Here is a 15,656-nt window from a genome sequence, read left to right on the forward strand (position 1 = left end):
AAATGGAAGGAGTACTAGGACAATGCAGTGCCCTAGAAGCCAAGGGAACTGAGTCCTAGTGAAGGAATCACAAGATTACACACATAGAGCATAAAGGAACCACTAAGGCTATCAAACCCATTGTCATCATTTTACAGATGGAAAAAAACAAAAACCAAAACCTGAGGTCCACAGAGGTTAAATCAGCTGACAAAGGTCATACAAATATGATCTGGGATTTGAACTGGGGTTTTTGTGACTCAAAGTTGAATGCTTTTTCCTGCCTACCATAACTTAAGACAGGTGCTGAAACAAATGAAGTTTAAGGTTAAGAAAAAAAATGAAGTGGTTAAAAGACCTTTGGTTTTAGCAATATGGAAGTGGTGACCTTCAAATGAATAGTGTCAATTAAATGACTAGAATAGAAGTCAGTGCTGGATTTTAAGAAGGGAATGAGTAGAGAGAGAGGTAAGGCAATAGTTCAGACATGAGTTAAGGATCTGCATAAAGATAGTTATAGAAATGGAAAGGAAAAGAGAGATGCCTAAGATATTGTAAGGAAACCAATACATGACACTTGTAATTACATTTTAAAGTTCATCCAAGTACAACCTGTAAAACAGAAATATCACCCATTGTGTTCCTTTTTCTGAGTGTCTTAGAAGAGTCTCCGATTTTACTCCTGTCTGCCATGATATCGACAATGTGCCTACTGAGCGCCTGGCTGACGCAGTTACAACAATCCCAATTTGGAAAATCTGATAATCAGCCATTGCCCTTGACAAGAGCCTTGATTTATTTAATATCTTTCTTGCAAGAACAACAAACTGCTGATAGAATCATAATGGTATAAAGGGACCTTGAGACACACATTCTCCCTCTTGAGGTAAAGCTGCATTGTAACCTCCAAAGGAAGAAAATCTCACCATTTAATTTTCAAGTTCTCTTCCCTTAGAATCAGAGATTTGAAGGTGGAACAGATCTTTGCTGTTCAGTCATTTTGTTCTTGTCTGACTCTTTGTGATCCCATTTGGGGGTTTTCTTGGCAAAAATACTGGAGATACTGAAGAGGTTTGCCATGAAGATGAGGTTAAGGCAAACTGGGGCAAACAGGTCACATAGCTAGTGTTTGAGATTGGATTTGAATTCTGGTCTTCCTGACTCCAGGCCTGGCATTCTATCACCAGCTGCCTTTAGAGGTCATTATCCCCTTGTTTTATAAGTGAGGAAACTAGGTCACAGAGAAGAGAGTTGTTTGAAGTCACAAAGGTAACAAGTAACTGAGCAGGTATTTGGACTTAGGTTTTTTGACCTTCTGATTACCTATGCCAGTTGAATTAGCAGCTTAACTCAATGTTTCAAGGGCTCAAGCTCCTCCCTTTTCATAAGGGTTTGACTTCCTTCAGGTATTATTTCAAAGTGTTAACATATGTCTTAAATTATGAAATCATAGAGAGCTAGTTAAAAGTAATCTCATCCAACCCCTCCATTTTACGGATAAGAAACTGAGGCCCATATAGCAGAATAACTTTCTCAAGGCCAGACAGGGAGTAAGTAGCAGTCAGGATTTAAACTGGAAACTTTGATAACAAATTCTGGGCTTGTTCCACTATGGCTGAAGGGGATAAGTGTTTACATGCCAGGTATTGTGCTAATGCTTTTTTTTTTTTTTTTTTCCAAATCTTATTTCATTTGATCCTCACATCCACCCTACTAAGGTAGGTGCTATGGGTGCTATTATTATTTTTATTTTACAACTGAGGCAAATAGAGTCACAGAGTTCATAAATATCTGAGACGAAACTCCTGACTACAGGCCCAGTTTTCCATCTACTTTGCCACCTAGCTGGCACAAAAATGTGTCTGATCTCAGCACTTCAGGATCGAGAGACCTCATTGGTCTGCATAACGATTGAAGAAATAATGTTGCTGTGGCAGTGGTTGTTTTAATTTGCACATGATTCCATTTTTCACATTTCTTCAAGTCCTTGCCCAAGGTACTTTGGGACCTCCTAGAGCCTGACTCAGTCTCTGAACTAGGTCTAACTATAGAGTATCTATACCACACTGACAATTCAGCAAGAATCTTAGCAGTAACATGGCAAGACCTGTATGAACTTATGCAAAGTAAAGTGAAAAGAACTGGGAGATCATTGTGCGCCATTAACAGCAATGTTGTAATGTGGATCAGCTATGAAAGTCTTGGGTACTCTGATCAATAAAATAATTCAAGATAATTTCAAAGGACTCGTGATGAAAAAATACTATTCACTTTTAGAGAGAGAACTGATGAAGTATAGTCAAGATGAAGTATAATTTTCTCACTTATTTTTCTTTTTTTTTTTAAAATATAGCTATTTGCATTTGTATAATTTCACATGTGTAATTGATATATTGCTTGTTTTCTCAGTAATTAAAGGAAAGGGTGGGAGAGGGAGAGAAATGAAATTCAAAATTTACAAAGAAAAATAATATTATAAGTAAATAATATTTTAAAATCTTTTATTTTCAAAACATATGCATAGTTTTCAACATTTACCCTTGCAAAACCTTGTGTTCCAAATTTTTTTCCCTCTCTTTCCCCATCCCTCTTCTAGACAGCAAATAATCCAATATATGTTAAACATGTGTAATTCCTTATACATATTTCTACAATTATCATGCTGCACAAGAAAAATCAAATCTAAAAGGGAAAAAATGAGAAAGAAAACAAAATGCAAGCAAACAACAATAAAAAAGTGAAAATATTATGTTGTGATCCCCACAGTTCTCCCTCTGGGTGCAGATGGTTGTCTCCATCATAAAACCATTAGAATAGGCCTGAATCACTTTGCTATTGAAAAGAGCCATGTCCATCAGAAGTGATCATTGTATAATTTTGCTGTTGCTGTGTACCATGTTCTCTTGGTTCTACTCATTTCACTTAGCATCAGTTCATGTAAATATCTCCAGGTCTCTCTGAAATTATCCTATTGATTGTTTCTTTTTCCTTTTTTTCCCCCCTGAGGCAATTGGGTTAAGTGACTTGTCCAGGGTCACCCAGCTAGGAAGTGCTAAAAGTCTGAGGCCAGATTTGAACTCAGGTCCTCCTGACTTCAGGGCTGGTGCTCTAACCACTGAGTCACCTAGCTGTCCCTGCTGATTGTTTCTTATGGAACAATAATGTTCTGTAACAATCATATATCATAACTTAGTCAGCCATTCTCCAGCTGATGGACATCCACTCAATTTCCAGTTCCTTGCCACTATTAAAAGGGCTGCTGCAAACATTTTTGCACACATGGGTTCTTTTCTCTTTTTTATGATCTCTTTTGGGTACAGACCAAATAGACACCTTGCTGGATCAAAGGGTATGAATAGTTTGATATCCCTTTGGGCATAGTTCCATATTAACTCTCCAGAATGATTGGATCAGTTCACAGCTCCACCTACAATGTCTATGTCCCAGTTTTCTCACATCCCTTCCAACATTCATTATTATCTTTTTCTATCACCTTAGCCAATCTGAGAGGGATGTGGTGGTACCTCAGAGTTGTCTTAATTTGCATTCTCTGACCAATAGTGATTTAGAGCATTTTTTCATATAACTAGAACTGGTTTTAATTTCTTCATCTGAAAATTGTCTGTTCATATCCTTTGACTATTTGTTGGGAGTGGCTTGTATTCTTATAAATCTAAGTCAATTCTCTATATATTTTTAAAATGAGGCCTTTATCAGAATTCTTGGATGTAAAAAAAAAAATCCCAGTTTATTGCTTCCTTTCTAATATTGTCTGCATTGGTTTTGTTTGTACAAAAACTTTTTAACTTAATATAATCAAAATTACCCATTTGGTATTCCATAATGTACTACTAGTATTTTTTAAATAAAGGAGAAAAATCTTAACAGTGTACTAGTATATAGTATACTATAACAGTATACCCAATCATTTCTTAAAATACATTGATGACACGTTTTTGATGATCTTAGCTGATTTTCATTTTACTAGTGCCTCTCATGCTTTGATTTTTGAAATCTACATTTCAAATGATACTTCTTGAACTCTAGGTTTTTCAAAATCTCCATTTCAAATCCAGTAAATTCTTTCTACAGCTAGAACTGCCTACATGTTTATTGACACAAACCTATTATAAAACATCATTATAAATGATGAAGGCAACTGGTTCAAAATGGGACACATTTGGTTTTGTGAATGTATTTTTTTTTAACCATAAATTAAAAAGTATGGAAGGTTTCTTTATTCTCCAATTCAATGGCAATCATCATTCTCCCTTTATGTGCTAGACTTGTTTTGGGTAGTGGGGGAAAAAGATGTTTGTTCCGAAAAGGTTAAGTCATGAACTCTATTTCAGCTTCAAATTGCACCAGAGATTCAAAGTAAATCTCCTAACCAGGTGGACTGGAAAATTCTTGGTTGACTGGTTAATTAGAGGTATTTATAAGGTAGATTACCTTCCTACGTGTGTTCTTTTTTCTTAAGACTTGCTGCAGATCTCACACTGAGAGCTCTAACTAAATCTCTGCTTGTCAGGCTGGCCTTCAGCCCAGTCTGCTCTCTGGACAAGGTTAGTGTCTGGAGAATTGAGTAGAAGGCATTTGCTAGCTATTACTCAGTTATTAATGGGGACTGACCTGATTACATGTGGACTAATTATATTTTACAAATATTAGAAGATATCCATGACAGATAAAAATCTATAAAATTTCAAAATTAGGCAAAACCAAATGCATTTTTTTTTTTTACAGAACTTGAAGCTTGTTTGGGAGGTCGGGTTGGCTGACAGCATGACAGATGTAAACATTCCATCAGTTTTTATTTATTTTTTCATTAGAGAATTTATTTTCTGACTTTCAGAAATGTCAATAATAAATAATCAACATGACTTCTAATGCAGATGACACATAGTAGACACTATTTGAGATACTTAGGAGAAATTTCTTTATGTGGTCATAGATTTAGAGCTTGAAAGGACCCTAGAGGCCATCATATTGAATGTCCTTATCTTACAAATAAGGAAACTGAGGTCTAAGAAGATCTAGGCAATTTGCTCATAGTCAGGAAAGTAGTAAACATTGGAGATGATAGTATTTAAACCTAGATCTGCTGACTCAAGCCCATGTTATTTCTATTGTACCATATTACCTTCTCTTCTTCAATTCCCCAAAGAAGATACATAATAGGGGAAGGACCTGTCAAACATACAAGGAAAAGGAAAGCAGAATCATAGAATTTAAATTACATGGGATCTTAGGGATTAGTTTGTCTAATTGTCTCATTTTAAAATGAGGGAGAGAGAGAAGGGGTTATATTAGAATCAAGGATTCTCACTCTTTGTTTTTATTTTTGATGTTATAAATCCCTTAGGCAGTCAAATGAAGCACATAAAGTAAATATTTTGAAGCACATAAAGTAAAATTCATAGAATTGCAAAGGAAGCCAATGAAATAATTTGTCAAAATATTAAGAACATCTGCAATTAAATTATAGCTAATCTTTAGACTGTAAGCTCCTTGAAGATAAAGATTGTCTTTTGCTTCTTTTTGTATTCTGAGCTCTTAGCATAGTGTGCCAGCACATAATAGGCATTTAATAAAAGTTGATTGATTGATATTTAAATCTTAGAACTTTAAACCCTCCGAGATGAGAGAGACTAATTCAAACTGATTAAACTGGCTTATGAAAGAAACCAACCTCCATCTCTACTCATTTCATATATGAGGGAAAACTATCATCATGAAGCTAAGTTATGCTTATCTTGATACTGCTGAGCAAGGGGCCAAGATATTTGTTCTCAGAGTCCTTAGATTCATGTGCTATTATTGCTTAACTCATAATGTATCTCCCCCAGTTACTAAGTTGATACTCTGACTCCAAGGTATTATTTTTTGGTTTTTGCTAACATAATGGTAATAATAGTAACTTATTTGTTACTAAAAACAAGAATTTGTTCATTGGCTAACTGGAATGAGGCAAACTATGAAAAGAGGGTAAAACTAAATAATCTATGTAGAATTTGAACCAATGGATTTAGCTTCATTGGTACCATACCTGGACCATTCAACACAGGGATAATATTTTCAAATGTCCATTTCCTTTCCTTCTTTCATATTGGTCCCTATAAGATCTTATCTACAGGAAATTGAGGTCTTCTTTTATTTTTAAATAGATGGGAAATGATTAGTAATTCACTCTCCCCAGACTTGCAGGCTCAGTTACATTTATAAGATATTCACAAAAAATGCTGCTAATGACACAGTAGCTCTTCAATTATCTGGTCATCTGTTGGGGGACTTCAGTCATCTGGACATCTGTTTGACTTCTCTCTCTGCCAAAAGCAGACATGCTAACAAATTCTTGGCTTGCTTTAATGATGACTTCATTCTTTAAACTGTGGAGGAAGGAGAAAAAGGAGTTACAAGTCTGGACTTGATTGTCATCAACAAAGAAGCTGCTGAAGTAGAAATGTTGGAAAACTTGGGGGAAATGATCACCCCATCAAAGAATTTGTGGTTAATGAGAGGAAAGCAGAACTTCATATGCCATACCCCAGAGATTTGCGGGGGGAAGTCTATTTTAAAAGAGTTCATAAAAAAAGGCAGGTGGGAGCTCATGGACTAAATTTTATAGGGTGGGTCTGCTTAGGAAGAATGGGAAACTCTCAAGAATGAAACTCTGAAGCTATAAAGAGAAAAACATCTGATAAGGAAGGGGGAAGTGTTGTCTAAAGGGATCAAGTTGGATGTAAAAGAAATATCAACTTAGCTTAATTTTTTTAATGACCTAGAAATTCTCATGTTATTTGGTGTTTGTTAAGTTCAGAATAATAAAAAAAAACTTTAAAATTCATATATATATAAGACTTAAAATATAAAAACATGGAATGGTCCTCTAAGGACAGTGTAATAAGTAAGAACAGTATCAACTGAAACTGATAAAAATTCAAAGGGCAACAGAAGAATCTTTTTTAGGTATATAGGAGATAAGAAGGACTAGTTTTTTGTGATGATTAAGATGGTGATAAGTAATAGTCAAGAGAGAAGGGAGGAATATTTAACTTTTATTTAATTTTTTCTTTTTTCTCCTGTAATTAAGAAAAAGTGAAAATGATAAATCTACACTAGAAACCCAAGATAACTAGGCAGATAGGAGTTCAGGTTATCAAAGCCCAACTGAACTACATGATACTGAAAAAAAAAAATCCTGCCAGAAATGATTGTCGAATTAGTAATCACTGAAAGACTTTGAAAAGAAATAAAACAAATACTTATCTATTGGGGAATTGTTAGGATTACTAAGTGAGAACTGAGGTTGTCTGGACAGTGACAAGGTGAGAATTCAGGTTTTCTGGACAATTACAAGGTGAGAACTCAGGTTGACTTGATAGAAGGAGCAAGCCCATTGGCTGAAGTGGTTCTTCCCAGAAGCCCTTGCATTATCCCACGCCCATTCTCTGGGAGGATAAAGAGGACAGCACTCCAGGAAGAGGAGAAGACTCTGAATTGCATCAGGCTTGACGGGGCTCTCTGCAGGAAGGGAAGTCACTTCTTTGGACAAGAGTTAACAGCAACTGCCTGGAGACAACGGTTCGTTACAGGAAGAAGAATCTGTCGGAGAGATTTGAGTAGAAGACACAACAGATCTCTTCCCAGAGAGCGATCCAGCAGCTTCTGGAGACGATAGCTCGCTACAATTGGCGCCCAACGTGGGGCAAGGACTTTTGCTTATCCTGACAAGAGGAGCTAGACCAGACCTTTGCAATTTGGCGCCCGAACAGGGACAAAAGAGACAGCCCGAGTGGTCACTGAATTCCTTATACAAGCTTTTGCAATTATGGGTGTGCCACAAGCAATAAAAACAGACAATGGACCTGCATATACGTCCAAACATTTTACACACTTTTGTGCACAGTATAAGATTTTACATACCACGGGCATACCCTTTAATCCTCAAGGGCAGGCAATAGTAGAGAGAAGAAACAGAGATATTAAGACACTCCTCCAAAAACAAAAGAAAGGGGGAGCCACAGGTAGCCCTAGGGAACTTCTAAATTTAGTTCTCTATACCATTAATTTTCTAATTTTTGACAAAGATGCACTGGCTCCAGCAGACAGGTTTTATAACCCACCAGAAGGGCAGTGTCCAGTGAGAGCATCTCCACTGTCCTTAGATAATCGCCAGGTGATGTGGAGAGATCCGCTTTCTGTATCTCTCCAGAAAGCGGTGAATGGAAGGGACCAGATAGGTTAACTGCCTGGGGGAGAGGGTTTGCTTGTATTTCTTCAGCAGGGGAAGGAATCAGATGGGTGCCAACGAGTCGTGTTCGCCTTGTCCATCAGAGAGAGACAGAAAAAGAGAAAGATCTCAAAATAAAGGAGAAGATCTAAGAAACATCTGACACTGAAAGAGCATGGATAATAAGAAGACTGTTAAAGAACTTTAAAAACCAGCAGGAATCATTGGACTTCCTCACACAAGATGAGACTAATGGACAATGGACTTATGGACATTTATAAATTTTCAATTTATGATTATGTTATATACTTCTAGCATGTGTTACGTTACTATGTTACTATGTGCTTATGTAATTTATGTAATTATCTGTAATACTTCCCATATTGATGGATTTATGTTTCAAGGTCATTTATGTAATTATCTGTAATACTTCCCATATTGATGGATTTATGTTTCAAGGTCATGACTGTCCTATGTTCTAAATCAAAAGAAAGGGGGAGATGTTAGGATTACTAAGTGAGAACTGAGGTTGTCTGGACAGTGACAAGGTGAGAATTCAGGTTTTCTGGACAATTACAAGGTGAGAACTTAGGTTGACTTGATAGAAGGAGCAAGCCCATTGGCTGAAGTGGTTCTTCCCAGAAGCCCTTGCATTATCCCACGCCCAATCTCTGGGAGGATAAAGAGGACAGCACTCCAGGAAGAGGAGAAGACTCTGAATTGCATCAGGCTTGAGGGGCTCTCTGCAGGAAGGGAAGTCATTCTTTGGACAAGAGTTAACAGCAACTGCCTGGAGACAACGGTTCGTTACAGGAAGAAGAATCTGTCGGAGAGATTTGAGTAGAAGACACAGCAGATCTCTTCCCAGGAGCGATCCAGCAGCTTCTGGAGACAATAATAGCTAAATAAATGAAAATTAAAAGAACAACCACAAAGAAATAAAAATGATAGTTGTACAGTTACCAAAAACATGTTTGGTTCCCCCCCAAAAAAAAAACTGAGAAGATCTTCCCACTTCTTTGCAGAGGTGAGGAACACTGAATATATTGTAAGAAAATTTTAAATTTTATTTTCTGTTTTATCGATTTTTCTTTCCTCCTCTTTTGAAAAAAAAAAAAATGCCACCTCCAACAGAGGACAAGGAGAAAGATATGGAGAGAAATGGGTGAAATTTTTAAAAATTTTGTGAAAATGAGGAGGGGCCCATAGAAATGGATAAGAACAAATAAATATACACATTCACAAATACAACCTTTAGGCTAATTAGTACAAATGTTGTCCTGGTTTTAATGATTAGGCAACTGAGATAGAGATAGATTATTGTGACATCTATCTACTTTGATGTGAAGCTAGGGCTTGGATCTTCGTCTTTTGAGTCCAAGAGTAATACTCTGTCCATTCTAGCATTATGTTGTGTAATACTGATTCTTAACAAAGTTTCCTTCTCCTTAAAACTTTTAAGTAGGTGGAATTTATCTTTGGAACCTTTCCTTTTCATTCCATCCTACAAACTACCCTATGATATCCTGTGCTTCCAAGGTAGTCCTATTATAGCTATTCATTCTGGTTTGTCCTCTTTGGCATTCAGGACCTCTTACCACTTGGACTCCAAAACAAAATTTACTTATATCATGTCTCATTTTGACTTGGGTTTTGCTTTTAGATTTTTCAAGTGACAGCTTGGTAACCTGGTATAATTATTTAATGCAAATATACTATATAGAATTTAGCTTATGCTTTTGTTCTCCTTTACCCTAAAGTAAAAGTCCAAACTACTTCATTCACAGCTTTCCCTCTCCTCCCAGATAACATGCTTCTTTAACATTGACCTGGAAATGATATCTCTAATTTTATACTTCTACACTGCTCTCTGGAGGAACCATTGTGAAAGTGATGATAGCATCTTGAAATAGTAGAGTTAATCAGTAAATGCACAACTCAGCTTATTTGGGATGACGAGGAAAGAATTTTCCTGGTGTGGTGTGGCTACAGTGAAGATTGAACTCATGTTCTTGAAGGAATCCCTATGATTCCTATGAGTTCTACCTTCCAAGGTCATCTTGTTTCTACTTATGTGTCTTGTATCTATATTTATACATATTATTTCCCCCCACTTCTTGCTTTATATTATAGTCTATGGTCATATTATATCTCTATTTTTACTCTATAGGTAACTTGAGGACAAAGACTGTCATTAAAAAAACAAAACAAACAAAACAAAAACCTTTGTATCTCTAGTACCTTACATAAAGAAGATGCTTAAAAATGCTTGGATAGTCATTCCATGTTATTGATGGTTTTGCTGTGTTTTAATAAAAATCATGACCACAGTACTAATCCCTATATACTAGAATGGAGTAAATTCTTGCTGGTAGATTATCCGGGTATCCCCTGGTGTTAATGTGATGTGAGCTGTTTTTATCTTTATTTTTTCTTATTCATATTTCAGAAGATAAAAGAATTATAAGTTAAGAGCTAGAAGGCTCTTGGAGGTCATTTAACACAACCCCCTCCTTTTTTCTTATAACATTTGTATGAAACCTTATGCAGCAAGTTCTTTTTGTAAGGCATCAAAGAGAGAAGGAAGCCAAAAGCCAAATCATCCCAAGGAGGACCATAATAAAGGGCAGTGGTGAGTTGAGCAGGTCATGGTGAGACCTTTCTAACGGCATATGCAAAGCTTTATGATATTAACCTTTCTGGGCTCTCCAGAGTACATCTAAGACATTTAGAGAAGAAGCAGAAGAGACTTTATTAGCTGCAGGGGGAGGGGAGCCAATTTTTCTGGAGCCAATTAATGAAAGTACCAACCAAGTGATTGGCCAGGAATGGATGTAGGTTCTTCAGGCATAGGAATCATAGTAATCAACCAATCATCTATGGAAAGAGTACAAAGTGATTGGAGTGAGTCTTTTTCCTCTTCTAATTTCAGAATGCTCACTGAAGAGGCTTTTGGATATATCTGTTCCTATGGCAAAAGTGGAGGACAGAACAGAAAAAGAAATATGTCAGGGAACTGAAGCTCTAACTTCATCATGGCATCTGTGCTCAGCCCATTCCAAGTTTTTGGTACTGGTGATTTCTTTGGGAATTTGCTGAGAAGAGTAATAACATTGGGGATCCAAGTGGGTGGAGCCATAATTCAAGAAAATTATGAGGTTTTTTGAAGGTTATCTATTATTCTAGACTCTATACTGAGTTCCAAAATACTTGAAAAGCCTTAATGACTGTGGTTTCACACGCACACGGCTTGAAATGAATTGACACAGTTTGACTTTTGAGTGCTATGTACTTTTGCACAGGTAGAGCACCCCAAGTGACTGCTTAAAAGTTTGATTTCACTGTCCCTGGGGAATTGAAACGTTCTTTGCAAGGAGACAAGTACTGAAGTACTACACACACACACACAATATAATAACAATAATATCATATATGTATGCATAAATACTATATATGCACATGCTACATATGTGTACACTATCTGTGTATATGATATGTACATGTGCACACACACGCATTGCATTGATATTAACCTTTCTGGGCTCTCCAGAGTACATCCAAGACATTTAGAGAAGAAGCAGAAGAGACTTTATTAGCTCAGGGGGAGGGGAGTAAGGGAATTTTTCTGGAGCCAATTAAGGAAAGTACCAACCAAGTGATTAGCCAGGAATGGATGTAGGTTCTTCAGGCAATACCACACACATAATAAAATCATGTGCGTACACATATTATGTGTATGTGTTATGTGTGCAAATGCTACATACGAATTGCTAACTATGTATATGCTACATATAGGAGATAATTAACATAACATTTTATATAATGTATTATATAAAATATGTGATATATGTGGTGTACATGCTATATATGTAGTACTATGATACATGTGTATATATATATATATATACATACATATAAATATATGCGTGTGTATACACACACACACACACACATGCTTTTTTTTTTTTTTTTTTTTTTCTTTTTTGCAAAAGGAAATCCTTACCTGGTAAAGGTAGAATAATTGTCCAACCCAGAGCGAGGATACATGAAGCAGAAGCAGACCTGAAAACATTACCATCAGTGGTCACACTCCCCATGGCCTTCTTTATTCCTGCACAGAGAATTTGTAGGTTTGTTCCTGATTCCTATCTCGAAGTGAAAGCTCCTGCTCAAGGTGAGGGTTTCAGCAGGTCAAAGAAACAACGGCCCTTCTCTTAACAATTGCTTTTTAAACCCAAATGCTGGATGAATTGGTGAGGCAATTACTCAGATAATTTTGAAAACAGGATCTTTGTGACTTGAGGCTTATCTGTTTATCTTTTACAAATTTGCTATTCAGACTTTCCCCTTGTAGCAGAGTCCATCATGCATAACAACGAGGATTCTTTGGGCCAGAGAAGTCACACAGGGAGTGAGAAGCAAAGGCAGTATTTGAATCCAACTCCAAATCCAGTGGGCTTGCCTTTGTCTCTCCTCATTACTCCACTATCAATGTCTATTAGTCTGGGAGGCTTTGAATCTATTATTCTGTTCTTTATAGTCCCTAACTCAAAAATAGGCTGTTGTTAATATTGGATAAATGAATGAAGGCATGAGGGTAACTGGACAGATGAATAGGACAATCAGGATTATGAAGAATAAGCTGTATTTCATTCAAAAACATGATTTCTCAAGAAAACATGCGGGCTTTCGGGGCAGTTGTGAAAGGACATTCTTTGAACCAATGCTCTACCTGCTGCTTGCATCTGAGCAATGAGAGTAATTGAATATCCAGCATTAAAATGACAGATGTTCTTCTGTTGTTTTTGAGTTGTATACTTTATGACCAACTATTTGTGATCCCATTTAGGAATTTCTTGGCAAAGACTCTGCCATTTCCTTCTCCAGCTCATTTTTTCAGATGAAGAACTTTCAGAAGAAGATAAATAGGGTTATGTGACTTGCCCAGGGTCAGCTAGTAAGCATCTGAGGCTGGATTTGAACTCTGGAAGATGAGTCTTCCTGATTCCAGACCTGGTATTCTATCCACTGTGTCACCTAGTTGCCCCTAGCAATCACTCTGTATATGCCAAATTGGATCCATAAATAGTGCTCACAGAACAAATTTCTTCAATAACAACAAATCCTATATGACAAGAAATTCCAAGATATTTTGTGTGTATATATCTACCTATCTTTATATAAGTATATATACACATATATATGTATAATATTTATATACTATATTTAATATAATATATATATATACTATATATATTACATACACATATATGTATATATATTCACACAAAATATCTTGGAATTTCTTGTCATATAGGATTTGTTTTATATATATATATATATATATAAAATCAATTTTTAAAAAGGGGTGGGTGACAGACTCATGGTTAAGAGTGGGCATTGACAGACTACATTTTTTTTCCAGGTGAAGTAATTAATTTTATTATCAGATAGTAAATCTGCTATTCATTTAAATGAGTTTATCAGAGTGCATCTTTCTTCAGAGTAGAATAACTATTGAAAACCAAAATGATGACTCAGCAGAGGCACTTGCTACATGCTCTGAAAAGAACAGCAAAAAACAACAGCTCACATTTATATAATATTTCAAGGTTTACAAAGTGCTTTCCTCACAACAACCCTGTGAGGTTAGGTCAGTGGTCCACTGAATTGTAGAAAATTAGTATCTCTATTGGCTATGGTTAGATGAGAATTCACAGTCAAACATCACAAGCAGGAAAAGAAGAATTTTTCTTTTTCTTTTTAATTTTCCTGTCATCACAGAAATAACCTATCTGCCTTGGTGGATTTTAGAAAAGGAAGTACTGGAGAAAGATTTGGGTTAGGGTAATTCAAGGTAAGACAGGAACTTGAAAATCAGATACACTCCCCATTAGGAAAGAGTTTAACATGAGAAAAGTCTGCAGTGAAGGCATGGGCAAAAGAAGAAATTTGCAAGATATCAACTTTTTTTTTTTAATGAAGGAAAAATTCACTCATTTGGACCATAATCTTTAGGAAGCAGGGAGGCTTATTGTCTTTAAAATAAGGAAGTATTTAGTGGAATTACAGTTTAAATGTTGTTAAATATAGTTAAATGTTGGGCCTACAAGTAGAATTCTACTCTCCTCCAGTACCCATAGAGATTTTTTTTTTTTTAACAGAAACTCCTTTTAGTGAATTCCCAAACACTTTAATTGGGAAGTGAAATTTTGAATTCTGTTCATCTTTAGTCTTCAGACTGCTGTTCCACTCCCTCCTTTCCACTTTGGGAGACCTTTTCCCTAATCCTCCTCAGACTTCAAATACTCTCATGATAATCCCTAGTTTTCTTTTCCTCATATAATGTCCCCACAAGGATATTGTAGTAACATTGTCCCTAGAAATTCGCACAATTTCAGGACTCAAGGTCATTTCTAAAGGGATCAAGCTGTAATGGTAGAATTTCAGGGAATGACCAGCAGGTGGAGGAGTTGTTGTAGGCGTCTGGAACTAAAGCCTCACCTGTTGTCAGTTACGTTTTACTCCACTTGGAGATACTTAGGCCTATGGCTGTGTTCCTTCATGCGCCTATCACATGAGGTTATACTGACTCTAAGAAGCTCATTTTACTGTCCATTATTAGGGCTTGTTCCCAGGAAATACTTGAAGATGGCCCATTAATGTTTCTTTCTTTTCTTTCTTTTCTTTTCTTTCTTTCTTTCTTTCTTTCTTTCTTTCTTTCTTTCTTTCTTTCTTTCTTTCTTTCTTTCTTTCTTTCTTTCTTTCTTTCTTTCTTTCTTTCTTTCTTTCTTTCTTTCTTTCTTTCTTTCTTTCTTTCTTTCTTTCTTTCTTTCTTTCTTTCTTTCTTTCTTTCTTTCTTTCTTTCTTTCTTTCTTTCTTTCTTTCTTTCTTTCTTTCTTTCTTTCTTTCTTTCTTTCTTTCTTTCTTTCTTTCTTTCTTTCTTTCTTTCTTTCTTTCTTTCTTTCTTTCTTTCTTTCTTTCTTTCTTTCTTTCTTTCTTTCTTTCTTTCTTTCTTTCTTTCTTTCTTTCTTTCTTTCTTTCTTTCTTTCTTTCTTTCTTTCTCTCTCTCTCTCTCTTTCTCTCCCTTCCCTTCTTCCTTCCTTTTCTTTCTTTCTTCCTCTCTTTCTCCCTCATTCTCTCTCCTCTCCTCTCTTTCTTTCTCTTTCTTCTTTCTTTTTATCTCTCTTCCCTTCTCTTCCTTCCTTCCTTCCTTTCCTTTCTTTTTTCCTCTCTTTCTCTCGCATTCTCTCTCCTTCTCCCACCCTCTCTTTCTTTCTCTTCTTTCTTTTTATCTCTCTTCCCTTCTCTTCCTTCCTTCCTTCCTTTCCTTTCTTTTCTTTCTTTTTTCCTCTCTTTCTCTCTCATTCTCTCTCCTTCTCCCATCCTCTCTTTCTTCTCCTCTCTTTCTTTCTCTTTTTATCTCTCTTCCCTTCTCTTCCTT

General features: G+C 36.2%; 1 long non-coding RNA gene across 1 annotated transcript; it reads left to right on the forward strand.

Annotated features, from left to right (window-relative positions):
- The first annotated feature begins 1,310 nt into the window (after positions 1 to 1,310).
- Positions 1,311 to 12,458, forward strand: LOC141553724 (uncharacterized). The gene is made up of 3 exons (XR_012485607.1): positions 1,311 to 1,385; positions 11,145 to 11,281; positions 12,205 to 12,458. It is a non-coding gene; the product is annotated as an uncharacterized LOC141553724 (long non-coding RNA).
- The last annotated feature ends 3,198 nt before the right edge of the window (positions 12,459 to 15,656 follow it).

Source organism: Sminthopsis crassicaudata, chromosome 2 (genome assembly GCF_048593235.1).
Source record: "Sminthopsis crassicaudata isolate SCR6 chromosome 2, ASM4859323v1, whole genome shotgun sequence".
NCBI classification, from domain to species: domain Eukaryota; kingdom Metazoa; phylum Chordata; class Mammalia; order Dasyuromorphia; family Dasyuridae; genus Sminthopsis; species Sminthopsis crassicaudata.